This window comes from Delphinapterus leucas, chromosome 3 (assembly GCF_059928025.1).
Source record: "Delphinapterus leucas isolate spDelLeu-1000000601 "Yukka" chromosome 3, BTC_Dleu_Yukka2, whole genome shotgun sequence".
Classification (NCBI taxonomy): domain Eukaryota; kingdom Metazoa; phylum Chordata; class Mammalia; order Artiodactyla; family Monodontidae; genus Delphinapterus; species Delphinapterus leucas.
In genome coordinates this window covers 31,831,894-31,846,688 of record NC_143131.1, presented here as the reverse complement: position 1 = coordinate 31,846,688, position 14,795 = coordinate 31,831,894, and the positions used below count along the sequence as shown (strand labels likewise).

General features: G+C 34.0%; 1 protein-coding gene across 11 annotated transcripts in view; it reads right to left on the bottom strand.

The window, feature by feature from the left end:
• Positions 1 to 14,795, bottom strand: part of NIPBL (NIPBL cohesin loading factor) — a 215,050-nt gene that overhangs the window by 199,606 nt on the left and 649 nt on the right. The window contains exon 1 of one of the 11 annotated variants that reach the window (XM_089908771.1): positions 7,218 to 13,180. The exons of 9 other annotated variants lie outside the window; for them this stretch is intronic. The gene's annotated coding sequence lies outside the window, so the exon portion shown is untranslated. Of the gene's footprint in view, positions 1 to 4,101; positions 7,189 to 7,217; positions 13,181 to 14,795 lie in introns of those variants that run through there. One more of the 11 variants, XM_089908772.1, reaches the window with a different exon arrangement.

Here is a 14,795-nt window from a genome sequence, read left to right as displayed (position 1 = left end):
GAAAAAAATAAAATAGAAATAGAAAAAATAAATAAAATAGAGGCATCTCTTAGGCAGCCATGTAAACTTTGAGAGGGAGGCTGAAAAAAATTCCTAGCATCAAATGCCTAGAATTCATTGCTGAGAGCACAATAGTTATTCAATTAATTCTTGTGGAATGATTACTAAGGAACTAGCTAATAGAGAAACTTATAAAATTTACCTTACATCTCCATAAAAGGGTTATAATTTGAAAAAGTTCCCTAGGTGATTCTGACACGCCAACTCTTTAATCCAAAACAAAAACAAAAAACAAACAGTACATTCACTTAAATGTACTTAAATACTAGGAAAGCACTCATTTTCATTTTGATATTGACCTGGTAAATTATTTTTGACAAATCAGTTTGATTCCTTCATAATTATTCCTGCATATAATACTTTTGAAAAGCTACTGCTTTTCATTTTTTATTTAATTATTCTAAAAGCAGGCCTTAAATTATACCTGTAAAGACAATCCCCTCATGAGCAAAGCAACATAGTTCTCACTAAAGATCTCATAATATGTATGCATTTAGTATAAAACCAACTAAAGAAGCAGTCTTCAGATTATGTTGGATAGACAAATACACCAGGAAGGCCCTAAGAACAGCCTTATACAATAGAAAATAGTCATACAAGAACATTCATTTTGTTATCCTAAGTTCATAGTAATAGTCAGTACACTGGAAAACAAAGCCATAAGAAGAAATGGTATTATTATCTTCTGGTAATATAAACCAAGTAAGATTTTTTTTTTAAATACTACTTTTAACCCTGATTTAAGACTGTTTGGAGAGATCTTCTAGGTCAGCCTTGAAAGAAATTTTCAAATAACTATTAGTATCTACAACAATTTGACCAAGTCACTAAATTTTTTAATATCCATTCCATCCAAAATGTGAAAAGTGATACAGTGTTTGGTAGACTGTATTCTTATTAACCAGCCAAAAGTTATTCATTTTATGTTGGCTTCAAAAGCTATATGCTAGTGGGCTTCCCTGGTGACGCAGTGGTTGAGAGTCCGCCTGCTGATGCAGGGGACACGGGTTCATGCCCCGGTCCGGGAAGATCCCACATGCTGCGGAGCGGCTGGGGCCGTGAGCCATGGCTGCTGAGCCTGCGCGTCCGGAGCCTGTGCTCCGTAACGGGAGAGGCCACAACAGAGACAGGTCTGCGTACCGCAAAAAAAAAAAGCAAAAAGCTATATGCTAGTAAGTCAGAAAGAGAAAAACAAATACCGTATGCTAACACACATATATGGAATCTAAAAAAAAAAAAAAAGGTCATGAAGAACCTTGGGGCAGGATGGGAATAAAGACGCAGACCTACTAGACAATGGACTTAAGGGCACGGGGAGGGGGAAGGGTAAGCTGGGATGAAGTGAGAGAGTGGCATGGACATATATACACTACCAAATGTAAAACTGATAGCTAGTGGGATGCAGGCGCATAGCACAGGGAGATCAGCTTGGTGCTTTGTGACCACCTAGAGGGGTGGGATAGGGAGGGTGGGAGGGAGGGAGACACAAGAGGGAAGAGATATGGGGATATATGTATATGTATAGCTGATTCACTTTGTTATAAAGCAGAAACTAACACACCATTGTAAAGCAATTATACTCCAATAAAGATGTTAAAAAAATAAATTAAATAAATAAATAAAAGCTATATGCTAATTCTAATTTGTATATCTATACGAGAACTATAATAATAAATTGAATATTGCCTTGGATATTCTCAGTTAAGGTAATAAAAGAAATTCTAGGATTTCAACATGGTTTTAAACTTAAATTTTACATATCCTTTTTAAAAGTCTACATAGATTTAGAAATGTCCTCATAAAAATAATTCTCTAATAGACTAATTCATAATTATGACTTTGCCAAAGAAAAGCCTAATGTCTTCTCAGCTCTGAAGTAGAGACTCTCATATCTACCACAAACCTGAATGTCCCACTGACATGCCTAAAACTGTAATATCATCTCCTTCCCTTCCTCTACAACCCCATCTTCCAATTCTTATAACCTTCTCCTCTTATATTCCTGATCTTTAGTGAATGGAACTTTCATACTTCAAGGCCCAGAAACAAGAAACTTGAGAATCAATCCTCAACTCAGAAGCCAATGCAGAATTCTTAAAGGCATATACATTCCTTCATAATCTGGACCCTGCCCCTCTCTGTAGCTTCAAATCTTTTTGGCACGCTCCTTTTCCAGCCCTATGCTCCAATAATCAAAGCATCTGCAGTTTCCAAAATCAAACTGTTGCCCCAGACTCCCAAGTCTAATTAATGGCCTTCTAAACTTACTTTATACATCATCTCTAGCCTAAATTAGGTGATCCCCCTCAGTGTTCCTACTGTATCCTCTTTGTTAATCTTGATATTGTAACAAAATATCTATTATTAGACTGTAAGATCCTTGAAGGCAAGAGTGAAATATTTTATTTCACCACTTGTCATGCCTTATAGTTCCTGAGATAGAGGAAACACTTGATGTTTGATGAACAAGAGAATGAATGTGAGATCAAAGCCAAGTCCACATCACACTAGATGTTTCATATCTCAAATATTAAGTCTAAGTAATAGGACCTACCAAAAAACTGATTTTTCTTTTTCATATGTTCCAATCTAAAATCTACCTACTACTTTTCTGCAGATAAAAGACTGACGATCCCTTAACTATAACTGTATCTCTAGGACCTACCTACTCTCTTCTTCCATTTATCTAAATTCCTTTTTTCCCCCTTTGCTTTGTGTTTTTATTAGTCCACAAAAATCGTAAAAGCTGAGGACTCCTTCAGTTTACAGCTGAAGAAATGGGCTTAATGACTGGTCTAAATGTCACTTGGCTAGTAGCTAGTTCAGACAAGATTCTATGCTAATTTCACTATATAATACCTCCAAATGATATACCCAGTTTGAAAAACCCATTATTTTTATTATGAAGAAGTTCAAAAATATATTGAAAAGAGACCACAGCCAAAACAGTGGAGGAGATGAGCATTTAAATGACCTAACAATAATCTTAATAGGAAAGGTGCATCATATGAAAGAAATGAATTCACTGAATGAATTAAGACGTGAATGAAAATAAAGATTATGGAAGGGTAAAACTATTTTTGGAAATATATATTAGGCGCCACAGAAAGGTTCAAACCTTTTGGCCTAACTACCACTAACGGAATTCTACTCTAAATGAATAAAGTCCCCAAGGGGGGAAAAAAACTGTAAAGATGTTCCACTGCCTCATTTTCGTACAGAAAGAAGTGACAGCAAGTAAAATGTCCAAAGTAGAATACTAAGAAAATTACGGTTCATCCACTGACAGAATGTTGGGTAACATTTTAAATATTTATGAACACTATATAAAAAATTAGGAATATCTTTATGATAAAACCTTAAGAGAAAACAGGACTAGGTACATATATTTATACCGTAAATACATATTTAACCATAATTATATTCATATAAATATTTTTATTAAAAACATAGTAGGGAAAAACAAAATATGAGATTATATTTTTTTTCCTATTTTCCCAATAGCATGTAGTTTTTTTCCATACTGCTTCTATAATTAAAGGAAAAAAGAGAGGGAAAAGCTTTCGCTTTGAGATTCTTAAAATTTTTTAAGCTCTAAATCCCACAATTTAGCCTTACCTAACATACCAGCAAACTATAAGTAGTTTTGGTTCCCAAGAAAACTAAGGGAATGGAGAGTTGCTGAAGTATGAAATTTTTATAAAGAACATTAAAATTTTGGTGGCTGTCGTCTAGTTGAAAACAGAATCACTAAAACCATATGATAATTAGCATAGGTGGCAACATGGCTCAACATCGAGGTAGCATAGTAACAAGCATGTTGTAATCTCTAAGTCGTTTTAAATTCTAGTGTTTAGGCCCCCTCATCTCAATACTGAGGACAATGGCACTTTGACATAAGCTAAAAACCATGAATAATTGGAAACGACTGAAGAACTATAATATCTCTCTCCCTTTCCCACCAACACCTCCCATGTCCTAATATGCATATCTGGATTATGCAGGTCATTTTATCCCTGAGCCTATTACATCGTCCCTTACCACTGAAGATGGAAGTCCAGAGCTAATACTTGAAATCAGAAGCAAAACTGGAGTAGGAATAAAAAAATAGAAAGCATTCAAAAACACTTCTGTACATAGATCTTCCTCTTATACAGCTAAACAAAACTAATTATCCAAATACAAGTAGTTAAATTACACAATTCTTTGCTTTAAAGGCTGTCCTACCTTTTACGGGCTCAGTGTTCTCTTTCCTCTATCAAATTTGCTTAATATTTAGCAAGCCCCACCTATCTGCTGTCACTCCAATCAGTCCTATATCTCAAAACTAAAATATAATTCAAATTCATGTATTCAACAATTGTTCGTTGAATGCTTACTATGTGCAAGCCACCACAACTCAATAACTAGGCAAGGTTCTTGGTCAGTCTTTGTAAACAGCCTTTGGATTGATCCCATTTTCTCAAAAACATGGCAATTAGCACTAGAACAAAATACAGCACCTATTATTTCTTTAATTATAAATTCTAGATACAGTGAAGAAAATGTTTACTTCATTTTTCAAGGTAGCATCACATTTTAAGATGCCCTTCACAAGAGATACTTAGGGTTATTTAAATCAGTGACTCTAAGCATACCCTTCTGTTCAAACTGGGGAATAAGGAGCTAACTTCTTATTCTAAGGAAGAAACATTGCAAGGTTACACAAAACCATGAGCAACAACCTCCAAACTCACAAACATGTAATACAGCTACAGTATATGTGACTCTTGCCATTAAAAATGTTTGCATGCCTAGCAACTGAACAGTATCATATCCCCACTGCATTTGCTTCTTTAGTTTTGTTACCTGTAATAAAAATGAAAATGTTATTCAAGTAAACTTGCTTCCACAGTACAGGAAAGTCAATTAAAAAGCCTTCCTTTGCTCCTACATTCTCATTTTCTTCTCAATTCAGACTCTAACCCTTAACACATAAACATGCAGCATTGAAATGAACGTACACATCCATGAAATGTAGTGCTCTAAAAGTAAGGTATGGAAAGAAGACTGAGTTCAAACTGTTGTACTTGATACACTGGGTTCTAAAGTAAGAAGTTCTGGATTTTAGGTATGGAAATGGGTACAGAAAACATTGACATTTAAGCTATAAAACATGAAAGGTACTGAAAGTTACACCGTAATTTTAAATATCAGAGCCCAAGCATATGAGCAAAAAGTATCCTAACACTAAATACATCTTTCACAATTACCTCTAAATCTTTCCTAAAATGCTATAAGTTATTCCATCCAACAAGCTGTACGTACACGCCCACTCTCAAAATCAAACTGTAAAGGAGGGATGGATTCAAGTGATATTCAGGGAGGTGCTATGAATGGGTAAACAACTGGGTAAACAACTTGTTTGGAGATACACTAAAGAAGGGTCAAGCATTATCACCAAGTTTCTAGTTTAGGCAACTCGAGTTAATGATGGGAACATTAACCTACTTCACATAGTTCTAAGAATACTTTTTCTTTTTGAGTGGGAGGGGATAAGGTTAGGGAAGAACTGACACATGAGTTCAGACTTCTACACTACTTTTGAATTTATAGTATTTATGGGACATCAGGAGGTGCCTGGTAAGACAGCTGGATCTGTCTCAGAAGAAAATTATATTCTGGAGATAGATATGTGAGTCATCAGCATGTAAAATAAGTCAAATGAATAGATTAAATCAATAGGAAGAGAGAACAGAATGAAGGTTGAAGAACCACCTTGGGAATACCAATATTTAAGGAGTGCGCAGAGATGGAAGAGCTAGCAAAAAGAGTCTACAAATGAGACTGATATCCTTGCACCCAAGAGAGAAAGCGGTTTCAAAAAGGGAGGAGGGAGGGGGAACAAAATAGGTGGTCAAACAAAATAACTTTCATCATTATCTGCCCCAACTTTCAGGAAATAGCACTACTTCTCTAACTTTAAGGATTAGAGGAGAAGCGATGACTGTTCTTCACTATAACCTATGCTCTATTTTTAGTATAAACAGCAGTTTTATACTAAAGTGTAAACTCAGTTTCTGGATAAGTTATCACTGCACCATTGTTCCAGTTTCTATGTGCTGTATGTTCAAAATACACGATGCTACCTATTTTAATTATGATGAAAAAGAGGGCAATGTCTATTTTACCTACTTGGTAGAGCATCTAACCTAACAGAATTGACTAGTATAAATGCATGCCACTCAACAGTAATGTAAATTACAAGATTTTTGGAGTTGAGGGGTAAACATGGGCAAGTAAAATTATGTCCAATAATAAAGCAGCTGCAAAATCTGAGACAAATATCTAAAACTATTCAAAGTATTTTTTGACAGGGTAGTACCAAAGTTAAAGAGTATATCAAATTCAATTTCAAAATTCAGATACCAACAAACTACTAATACAGGCAACAACATGGATGGATCTCAAAAGCCTTATGCTAAGTGAAAGAAACCAGACCCAGAAGCCTATATAAGTATGATTCCATTTATGTGACATTCTAGAAAATACACAACTACAGGGACAGAAATTAGATCTGGCTGCCAGGGGCTAGACTAGGGGTAGGAAACTGATTACAAAAGGATATAAGGGAACTTTGGGGGGTGATGGAAATATTATATGTCTTGATTAAGGCAGCAGTTGCAAGATAATGTTTGTCAAAACTCATCAAACTGTACAATGGCAATAGTGAATTTTACAGTGTAAATTATACCTCAATAAGCCTTACTTAAAAAAAATTCAGTCACCATATCACTATTATGTTTAAACAGCATTTTTAATGTGCTGTAATGTATTTCTGATTATCTAAATTGTTATTATATATAATACTTAAATTAGCAAAGAAAACAAAAACTACAATAAATCAATCTTAAGCTTAGAACAAAGTATTTAGATGCTTTCCCTCTTACAATAAATCCCAGTATCTTACTCTCAGTTCTACTGCCCAAGTGAGCAAAACAAAAGCTCCTTCCTATGCTTTACAATCTTAACAGCTAAAAAATAACTGTTTTAAGTTTTTCTTTGATTCTTTTAATACATAAGTTATGTGATATATGTATTGATTGGGATATATGTAAATACTATCATATAGTTTAATTCTAATTAATCAGTTCAACAAAAATGTAATGAATACCTACAGCACAGGACAAGCACTGCGATGGTGTTACAGACATAAACATGAAAATGTCTCCTTGCTCTCATAGAGCTGGTGGTTTAGTATGTCTGAAAAACATAGGAACAAATTATTTTATCAAGAGGTATAAGCAATAAACTGACAAATGCTATGAAATTAAATGGCCAGGGAAACTTAAACAAAAAAGGCCATGCTTTCTTTCTCCTTAAAAAAAAATTTCTGGTCCTTGAGCTGACGTTTTGAGAAGGTAACACACCTCCAGAACAAAGTAAGAATGCTACCCTAGTATACATTTTCACAGTTAGTGCCAATGCTTTTTCACCAGCAATATTTTGAACTTATGAAGATCTCAGAATCTGAGGCCTTTTAAACTGCTCTAGGTTTCATTAACATTAAAAATACCACCTATATTCACCAAGCTGTGTAAAAATTTGCTTGGGGGGGAGGTAAAGATTGGACACTGACAGAGAAAGAGATACATAAGAAAAGGGAAACAGAATATTAGTAGAGTTAAATAAAAAGCATATTCCATATATGTCTTTCAGGATAACCTGGAGTAGGTTACAGCATGAATACTGGATTCTTAATTCTTTTCTCAAAGGGAAAAAAATGATAGCAGTAGCTTTTAGGCCATTACATTTCAACTTTCAACCTTAAGAGTTTTCTGAGACATAGGCAGAACTCTGGGAAAAAGATTATGTTATGTGCAACAATTTTTTAAGAACAGTACTTTTTTTTAATGGGAGTTAGGGCCAATATATACCCATGTAAATTTTCAATTTGGTCATTACCAAAGAAAAACTAAATTATGTATAGCCTATACTCAGATCATCAATTTCTTTACGTAGAAACTGGCAATCCTATCAGACAAAGAAAGCTAAAAGCAGATTTTAAAATCCTGAAAGGGTTAAAATAGATAAGCAACAAGCATATACAGGATAGCACAGGGAATTATACCCATTATCTTATAATAACCTATAATGGAATATAATCTGCAAAAATACTGAATCAATATAGTGTACACCTAAAACTAATACAATATTGTAAATCAACTATACTTCAATTAAAAAAAAAAACCAAATAAAATAAAACATAGCAAATATAGGAAAAAACCAAGCAAAACAACAAATAAAATAAAATCCCAAACGGGTTGCCATGTAGCAGTGTTGAGAAAACTGAGTGTTGAAAAAACTCCTATTTCCTTACTAGGACTAATTTCAAGGACTTGTTTGTTTGTAAATAAAGAAATTAAATATACCATCATAAATATTAATATTTTTACAGTAAACTATAGTTTGAATTTTAATAATTCATTAGTGTTTCAAGCACTGTTAGTTTTTAAGGTATCTAGAATCAATGACTATTTTTAAAAAACAGTACTTATGAAGTACACATGCATTTTATTGGCACAAGACTAAAGAATTGAGAGTATAAGTGACCCAAATGTGTTCATTCTAACGAAAAGGAATCCAGTATTTCAAAATTATGTCACAGCTTCTGAATTTCTCAGGAGAGGTAAAAGTATACAAAATTATTTAAATAAATAAATTAATCAATGTTGCTAATTCCATGTTTTTCCATCCTGTTAAAGTTTTTCCTTTCTGCCAAAAGGCAAATACATACAAAAGAATATTTTTAAGAGTTTGCTATATCATGTTAAATGTTACACAAACGTAAGATGGCAAAAAAATTTACCTACATTAATTATGTTAAAAATTTAGTGTATTCTTGAGAATATTTTTAATGCTTAATGTTTTTATAAAAAATAATTCAATCACAATATTATGAAAATAAAGTGGCTTTTCCACACTTTCAAAAAATACAGCATGCATTATATTTAACATCAATATTCTATTTAAATGCACATCTGTACATAGGAATATTTTGTATATTTTGTATAGTGTAAAGTTAACAAGGTATGTTTTAAAAGACTGTAATCAGATAATGTATCAGCTATAACTGACCAAAAAACTTTAGAATTCCTCTTTTTAAGCCATAGGATAGCTTTATAACCCACACAAGAAAAACAAGTCTCACTACTTTATAATCAAGCCTACTCTTTTTATCAAAAACAAACAAACAAACAAAAGTATTATAAATCTTGAAGAGACAGAGTGGCAGAATGGAAAGAATAGAAGTTTTAGAATTAGACATATTTGAGTTGGGATCCTATCTCTAACACTTGCTAGAATTGCCACCTTGGACAGGTTATTAAACATGATGAGCTTCAACTTCCTTGTCTGTAAAACAAGAACATTATCACTAACCTCACTGGATAGTTGGGAGGTAATCACGATAAACAGTGTAGTGGTTAAGGTTGGTGGGTGAAGCATCAACTCCAGAGTCCTTTCTCCACTTTCTTCCACTTGTTAGCTGTGTGACCTTAGTCACTTAATCATTCTATATCTCAGTTTTCTCAAATATCTTACAGTAATAAATATAACCAAACTCAAACTCATACTATACCTTGAAGAATTGAGAAAATCCATATAAAGCTCCTGGCACAGTTTTTGGCACATGGGAATCACTCAATAATATTACATATTACAAATGTAAGGCACTCAACACAATGCCTGACACAAAAAAGATCTTAAATCTTAGCTTTCCTAAACTAAGTTCTAAATTACTTTTTTACTGTCTCTAAATTCAAATTCACCCCTGAAGATAAACGTATGCCATTAAGAATGAGAAAAAAATACTAGCTCAAGGTCTATAAAGGTATTCACTAAAAGAGTCCCCATAAGAGTGTATGTAATGGCAACAGCTCTGGAATAAGTGCACAACTTCCCAAGCTGAGAACTTCAAAACAATCCACATTCTTTGGCTATATAAATACTGGAATTTTTAAAAAGTACCAGTCATACTAATTTATAGATTCATCTACTACAATACAAATTGGTCATATACATTTCTATGAATAAAATCACTCTAAAGCTCAATTTTCCCTTTCTAAAAAGATGCTTTGACAGTTTCAACTCAATATAAAAAACTTAAAAGAAGTAAAAAATTCAGATTAACAAACTCAAAATTAAAATGTAAGACAGTAAAGATGTGCTGACTTCAAAATTATTGAAATTATTATTAATATATATAGCATATATAGTCTAGATTCTATTTTAGTTCTTTGCCTAAAGTACATAATTTCCTTGACTACATGACTTTTAAGTATTGATTCAACTGAGCAACTAAAGGATAATAATTAAGAATTTACTAAAACTAGAAATGTGGAATCCTAAGTCCTTAAGAACAAATATAAACCAGACTGATCATACTAATAAGACAATAGACAGTTTTCTGACATTTTCAGCCTCAGTTTCTTCATCTGTAAATTGTGGATGATAATTGTTTCTCTTTCAGGAGCCTGTTAGAAGAATTAAATGAGATAATATTGGGGGGGCATACACACGTTAACACAATTCCTGGCAAATAATAACCCCTCAAAATCTTACCTAGCTGGCAATGCTGTATCAAGAAATGATCTCTCCTAGTAATATCACTTTGGGAATAGAAAGAAACCTGCCTTATAACATAATGCAATCTGACAAAACTCAATTCATTAAAACTGACTGCAGACTTGGTGTTTAAAATCGCATTTAAATCAATTAGAAACACTAAAATTCCACTCTTAGTAGTTAAAAAACAGAATAAGAATAAAACTTTAAGGAGTCATCATTTACTACACATACAGTTAATTCACTTACACTCCTGAAGAGGGACATATGTAAATAAACTTAATCACCTGAACCCCAAATATATACACACAAGGTCAAGATTTCTAATGTATAAGTACTATTTTCATACCAGGAAAATACAACCAAAAGACAAGTATCATATCTCTCTATGGAGATGAGAAAAGCACCTTGGACTCAGATAATTGAAAAAAATCACAAATGGTATCAGTGTCAGCACTGAGCAATACCTAGCTTCATGACCAAAGCTCACAGGTTTCTTACAGCAACATAATCTAATAAGAAACTACTAAGAGTCAGAGAATACCTAATCTCCCACTGAGTCACTACATGAATCTCTACAAATCATGTGGCCTCTGAGTTTTTCATCAAAAAATGGAAATCACGCTGGTTATTTACCTTGCAAGGAAATGAGAATGTTTATGAATGAACTCAGGTCACCCTGAAAAAGGACTGACTTAAAAATACAGAGAATAATTATTGACATCTGCTAAAAACAGAAAAAAACTTTGTTCAAAAAGTATATTTTTAAATGATTTTTAAAAGCTACGCAAGACCATACATTACCACCAAAGCCAACTTAGTATGCTCAGGATATTAAAGATGTCAACTAAACACTTAATTACCAGGCTTCTATAAAGTTCCTAGTCAGTAATTTCCTATTCGTTTTATGGCAAATAAATGTGATAAACGGAATTGAAGTTACATTTCTATGAAAAGAATTTTTATTTACCTCAGTCTTCCCAGTCACTTTATATAAAACTGAAATCTTACATTATTTAAAAAATTTCACAATTACTTACAAATTATGCTTTTCCTAATAAGCAACAGAGTGCGGAAAGTTAAATGAAACTGTGTAAAACACAAACTCTTTAGTTTTTATTTACTCTTTATTATTAATTTTTACACCTTATTTTGGGAGAGGAAAAATACCATAGTAGAGTATGTCAAAATATAACACAGATGGGTTCAAATGTTTCTATAGCAGTCTGATGATGAATTGGTACCAAAAAATTAAATATGAAATTAGTTTAGGAAGCCTTAGAAAATACATGTTTGAGTTGGGTAGCCTGGCTCCAAATAAAGAAAACTTCATGTTTGAATTGGTACAGCTTTGCTCATAATATTTTTGAAATTTAATAATGATCATTATGCAGAAAACCAAAACTAGGCTTACTACCATACTGAAAACTTTCACTTTTCATCCCCAAAGAGAATCTGAAATAGTCTTTCTTCGAAGATAACTCTTTTCTTCTTAAAGGTGGACGGTATTAATAATGATCCGTAGCACAGGTTCAAAAGGCTTTCGAATAACTTTAGTAAACAAATTTGTTGAATGGCTTTCAAAAGGAAGCATCCAATATACTCATCTCAAAACACTAGAAGTAATTATTTACTATTCAACTTTAATTTGATTTACTAGACTTTCACGATATACTTTAAAACTACTTTCTTTTCAAGTAATTATTATAAGTTACTGGTAACTCTGCAGACTCAAAAGAAACAATAAACCATACTGTTGAAATTTCTTCTAAGTATATTATGAAATATTTATCCTATAATATAACCAGCATTATAAGATTTCTGGAACACTTATAGTTGTTTCCTTTCGCTGAATTAAAAAAAAAAATGGAAATACAAGATTAGCCACTGGTGACTATCCCGACCAATACAGGGGAGGTAGAGCAGACTATTCCTAATCTCTAGGGAAACACAAATTATTCCTTCCAACTAAGTAATCAAAAATGTAAAGTTCAAGTTTAGGTTTTACTCAAGTTTCACAATGTCTCCTTTAAAAATAATCTACTTAATCGGTTTGGACTAAACAAAAAATATTTTCAATGTAATTTAAAGAAATATTTATGGTATCTGAACGAAAACTATCACACAACCTATATTACTTACAGATTACTAAATATGTAGAATTAGGAAAATAGGGTCTGATAAGAACTAATTCACTTTAATTCCTAAGTCACAATAAAAAATCAGCCACATAAATAGATATCTAATATACTGATTTAAACATCTGTGTAAGAAAGCTCCCTTTAACTATATAAAACGCTAAAGATAAGTTGTTCCTGCTAAGGAAAACTAAGCAAGCAGAACTCCTCTTTCCATTACCTTTAGTAGAAGTATGTTCATCCCTTGACATAGGTCTCAGTATTTTAAGTTGTAAAGACAATCGCAGGTTCATATAAGGGCCTTTTAAACATTTACATTGAAGCCCTTACCCCGCCTCCCACCCCCAAATCCTCCGCTTAAGAAGTGAACTGTTCCTACCTTCTGTATTCTCCCCCCCCCTTCCCCAGCCCCCATTAGCGTGCCCCCCACCCAGTGTAGGCCTGAGGCCCTGTAGCAAACAGTGTCTAACAGGAGCAGGCAGCACAAAGACAGGAATGGGAGATTAGTGGGAGGGAGGGAGGCCGGGATTGGGGCTCAGCAGGAGCTTCAGGCTTTTTAAAATTCAAACTGCTCCCTGACCAATACAAATCACGGACACGCTACTGACTACTACACGGATTTATAGCATTAAAAACATGCCTCGTACGTGACAGCTATATTAACTTCACTCTTTTTAACATTTATCCATACGTTTGCAGGAAATGTGGAACAATTTATTTTAAGCAGAGGGCCAAACTCAAGAACAACCTTCAGAAAAGTTACTTCTACAATGACAATAATAATTCAATGAGACACAAAAAATTCGAACCAATGTTAACACCCACTAATAAAACAAGGGACTTTTTTGATCAGTGTTGCTTCATTTTAAGCAATGAAAGGTTTCCTTCAGTGACTATGAGACAAAGTATCAAAACAGTCTAACCCAGGTACATTTATTTTTCTGTGCAACTTGTATGGCTGAGGACTTTTAAACTGGTTTTTCCTTTATGCCAACCTACATTACCAACGCCTCCATAAACAAGACCTAAACACTTAACTTATTTGTGAACTAGAATTTAAGATAGAACTGATCTTTTTCTCCAGCATTTACAGATACATTTGACCTATTAAAATGACACCTCTCTCATTACACAGTCAAACATCATGGGCACAAACAGCCAATGACAATCCTGGGACCTCAAGAAGATCTGCCCTGACATGAAAGGATGGCACCTTCTACATTTTTTTTTAACCTCCCAGGGATTTTAAGCATAACTTAATTTCCATCCTTCTAAAGAAAATTGGTTGTACCTGTATCTCAGCACAATTCTCAGAACATTTAAAAAATCTTTTTTAAGCTTCTACACGTTTAGATCAGGAAGTACCTAAGTGTGTTATGTATAGTCGTTTAAAACTGTCCTTATACAACGCACACAAATATAAAGTGGCAGGGTAAACCTGTCAAGTACTTTATACTTGTCTTTGAATAAAAAGTCCATGTGCAACACACTGTCAAACAGCAACATAAAAGCTCTTTGCGTGGGTGGGGGTCATATGCAGTTGTCTACCACACTACGGGTTCCTATATGAAATATTCATGTGGACGACTTAATTCTTTTTAAAAAGAAAATGAGTCTTTATTAACTTTCCAACGTCCAAACAAGTTTTACACAGGAAAAGAATTACCACTGGATCCGTGTCTGAGTATTTACATTTGTCTCACTAACTGAAACTACTTCCTCCCTTCATGGGGTCACAGGGGGAAGAAGGGGGGTTGTTTGTTTCACTGGGACGTTCCCCACTCCCGGACCAGGAAAGTTGTAAATATGGGGACGGTCAAGGCACATTTGCTGTTAGTTGTATTGTTTCCGCCTCCTCACTAGCTACGGCTCTTCTCCCGGGCAAGGCCTGTCACCGACCAGCAGTAGCTCCGCTCAGCCCGAAGCTCTCCTAATCCCCGAGCTCAAGTAGATTCCGCTGGCCCGCGGCCTGCACTCTCCGCCGGGCCTACG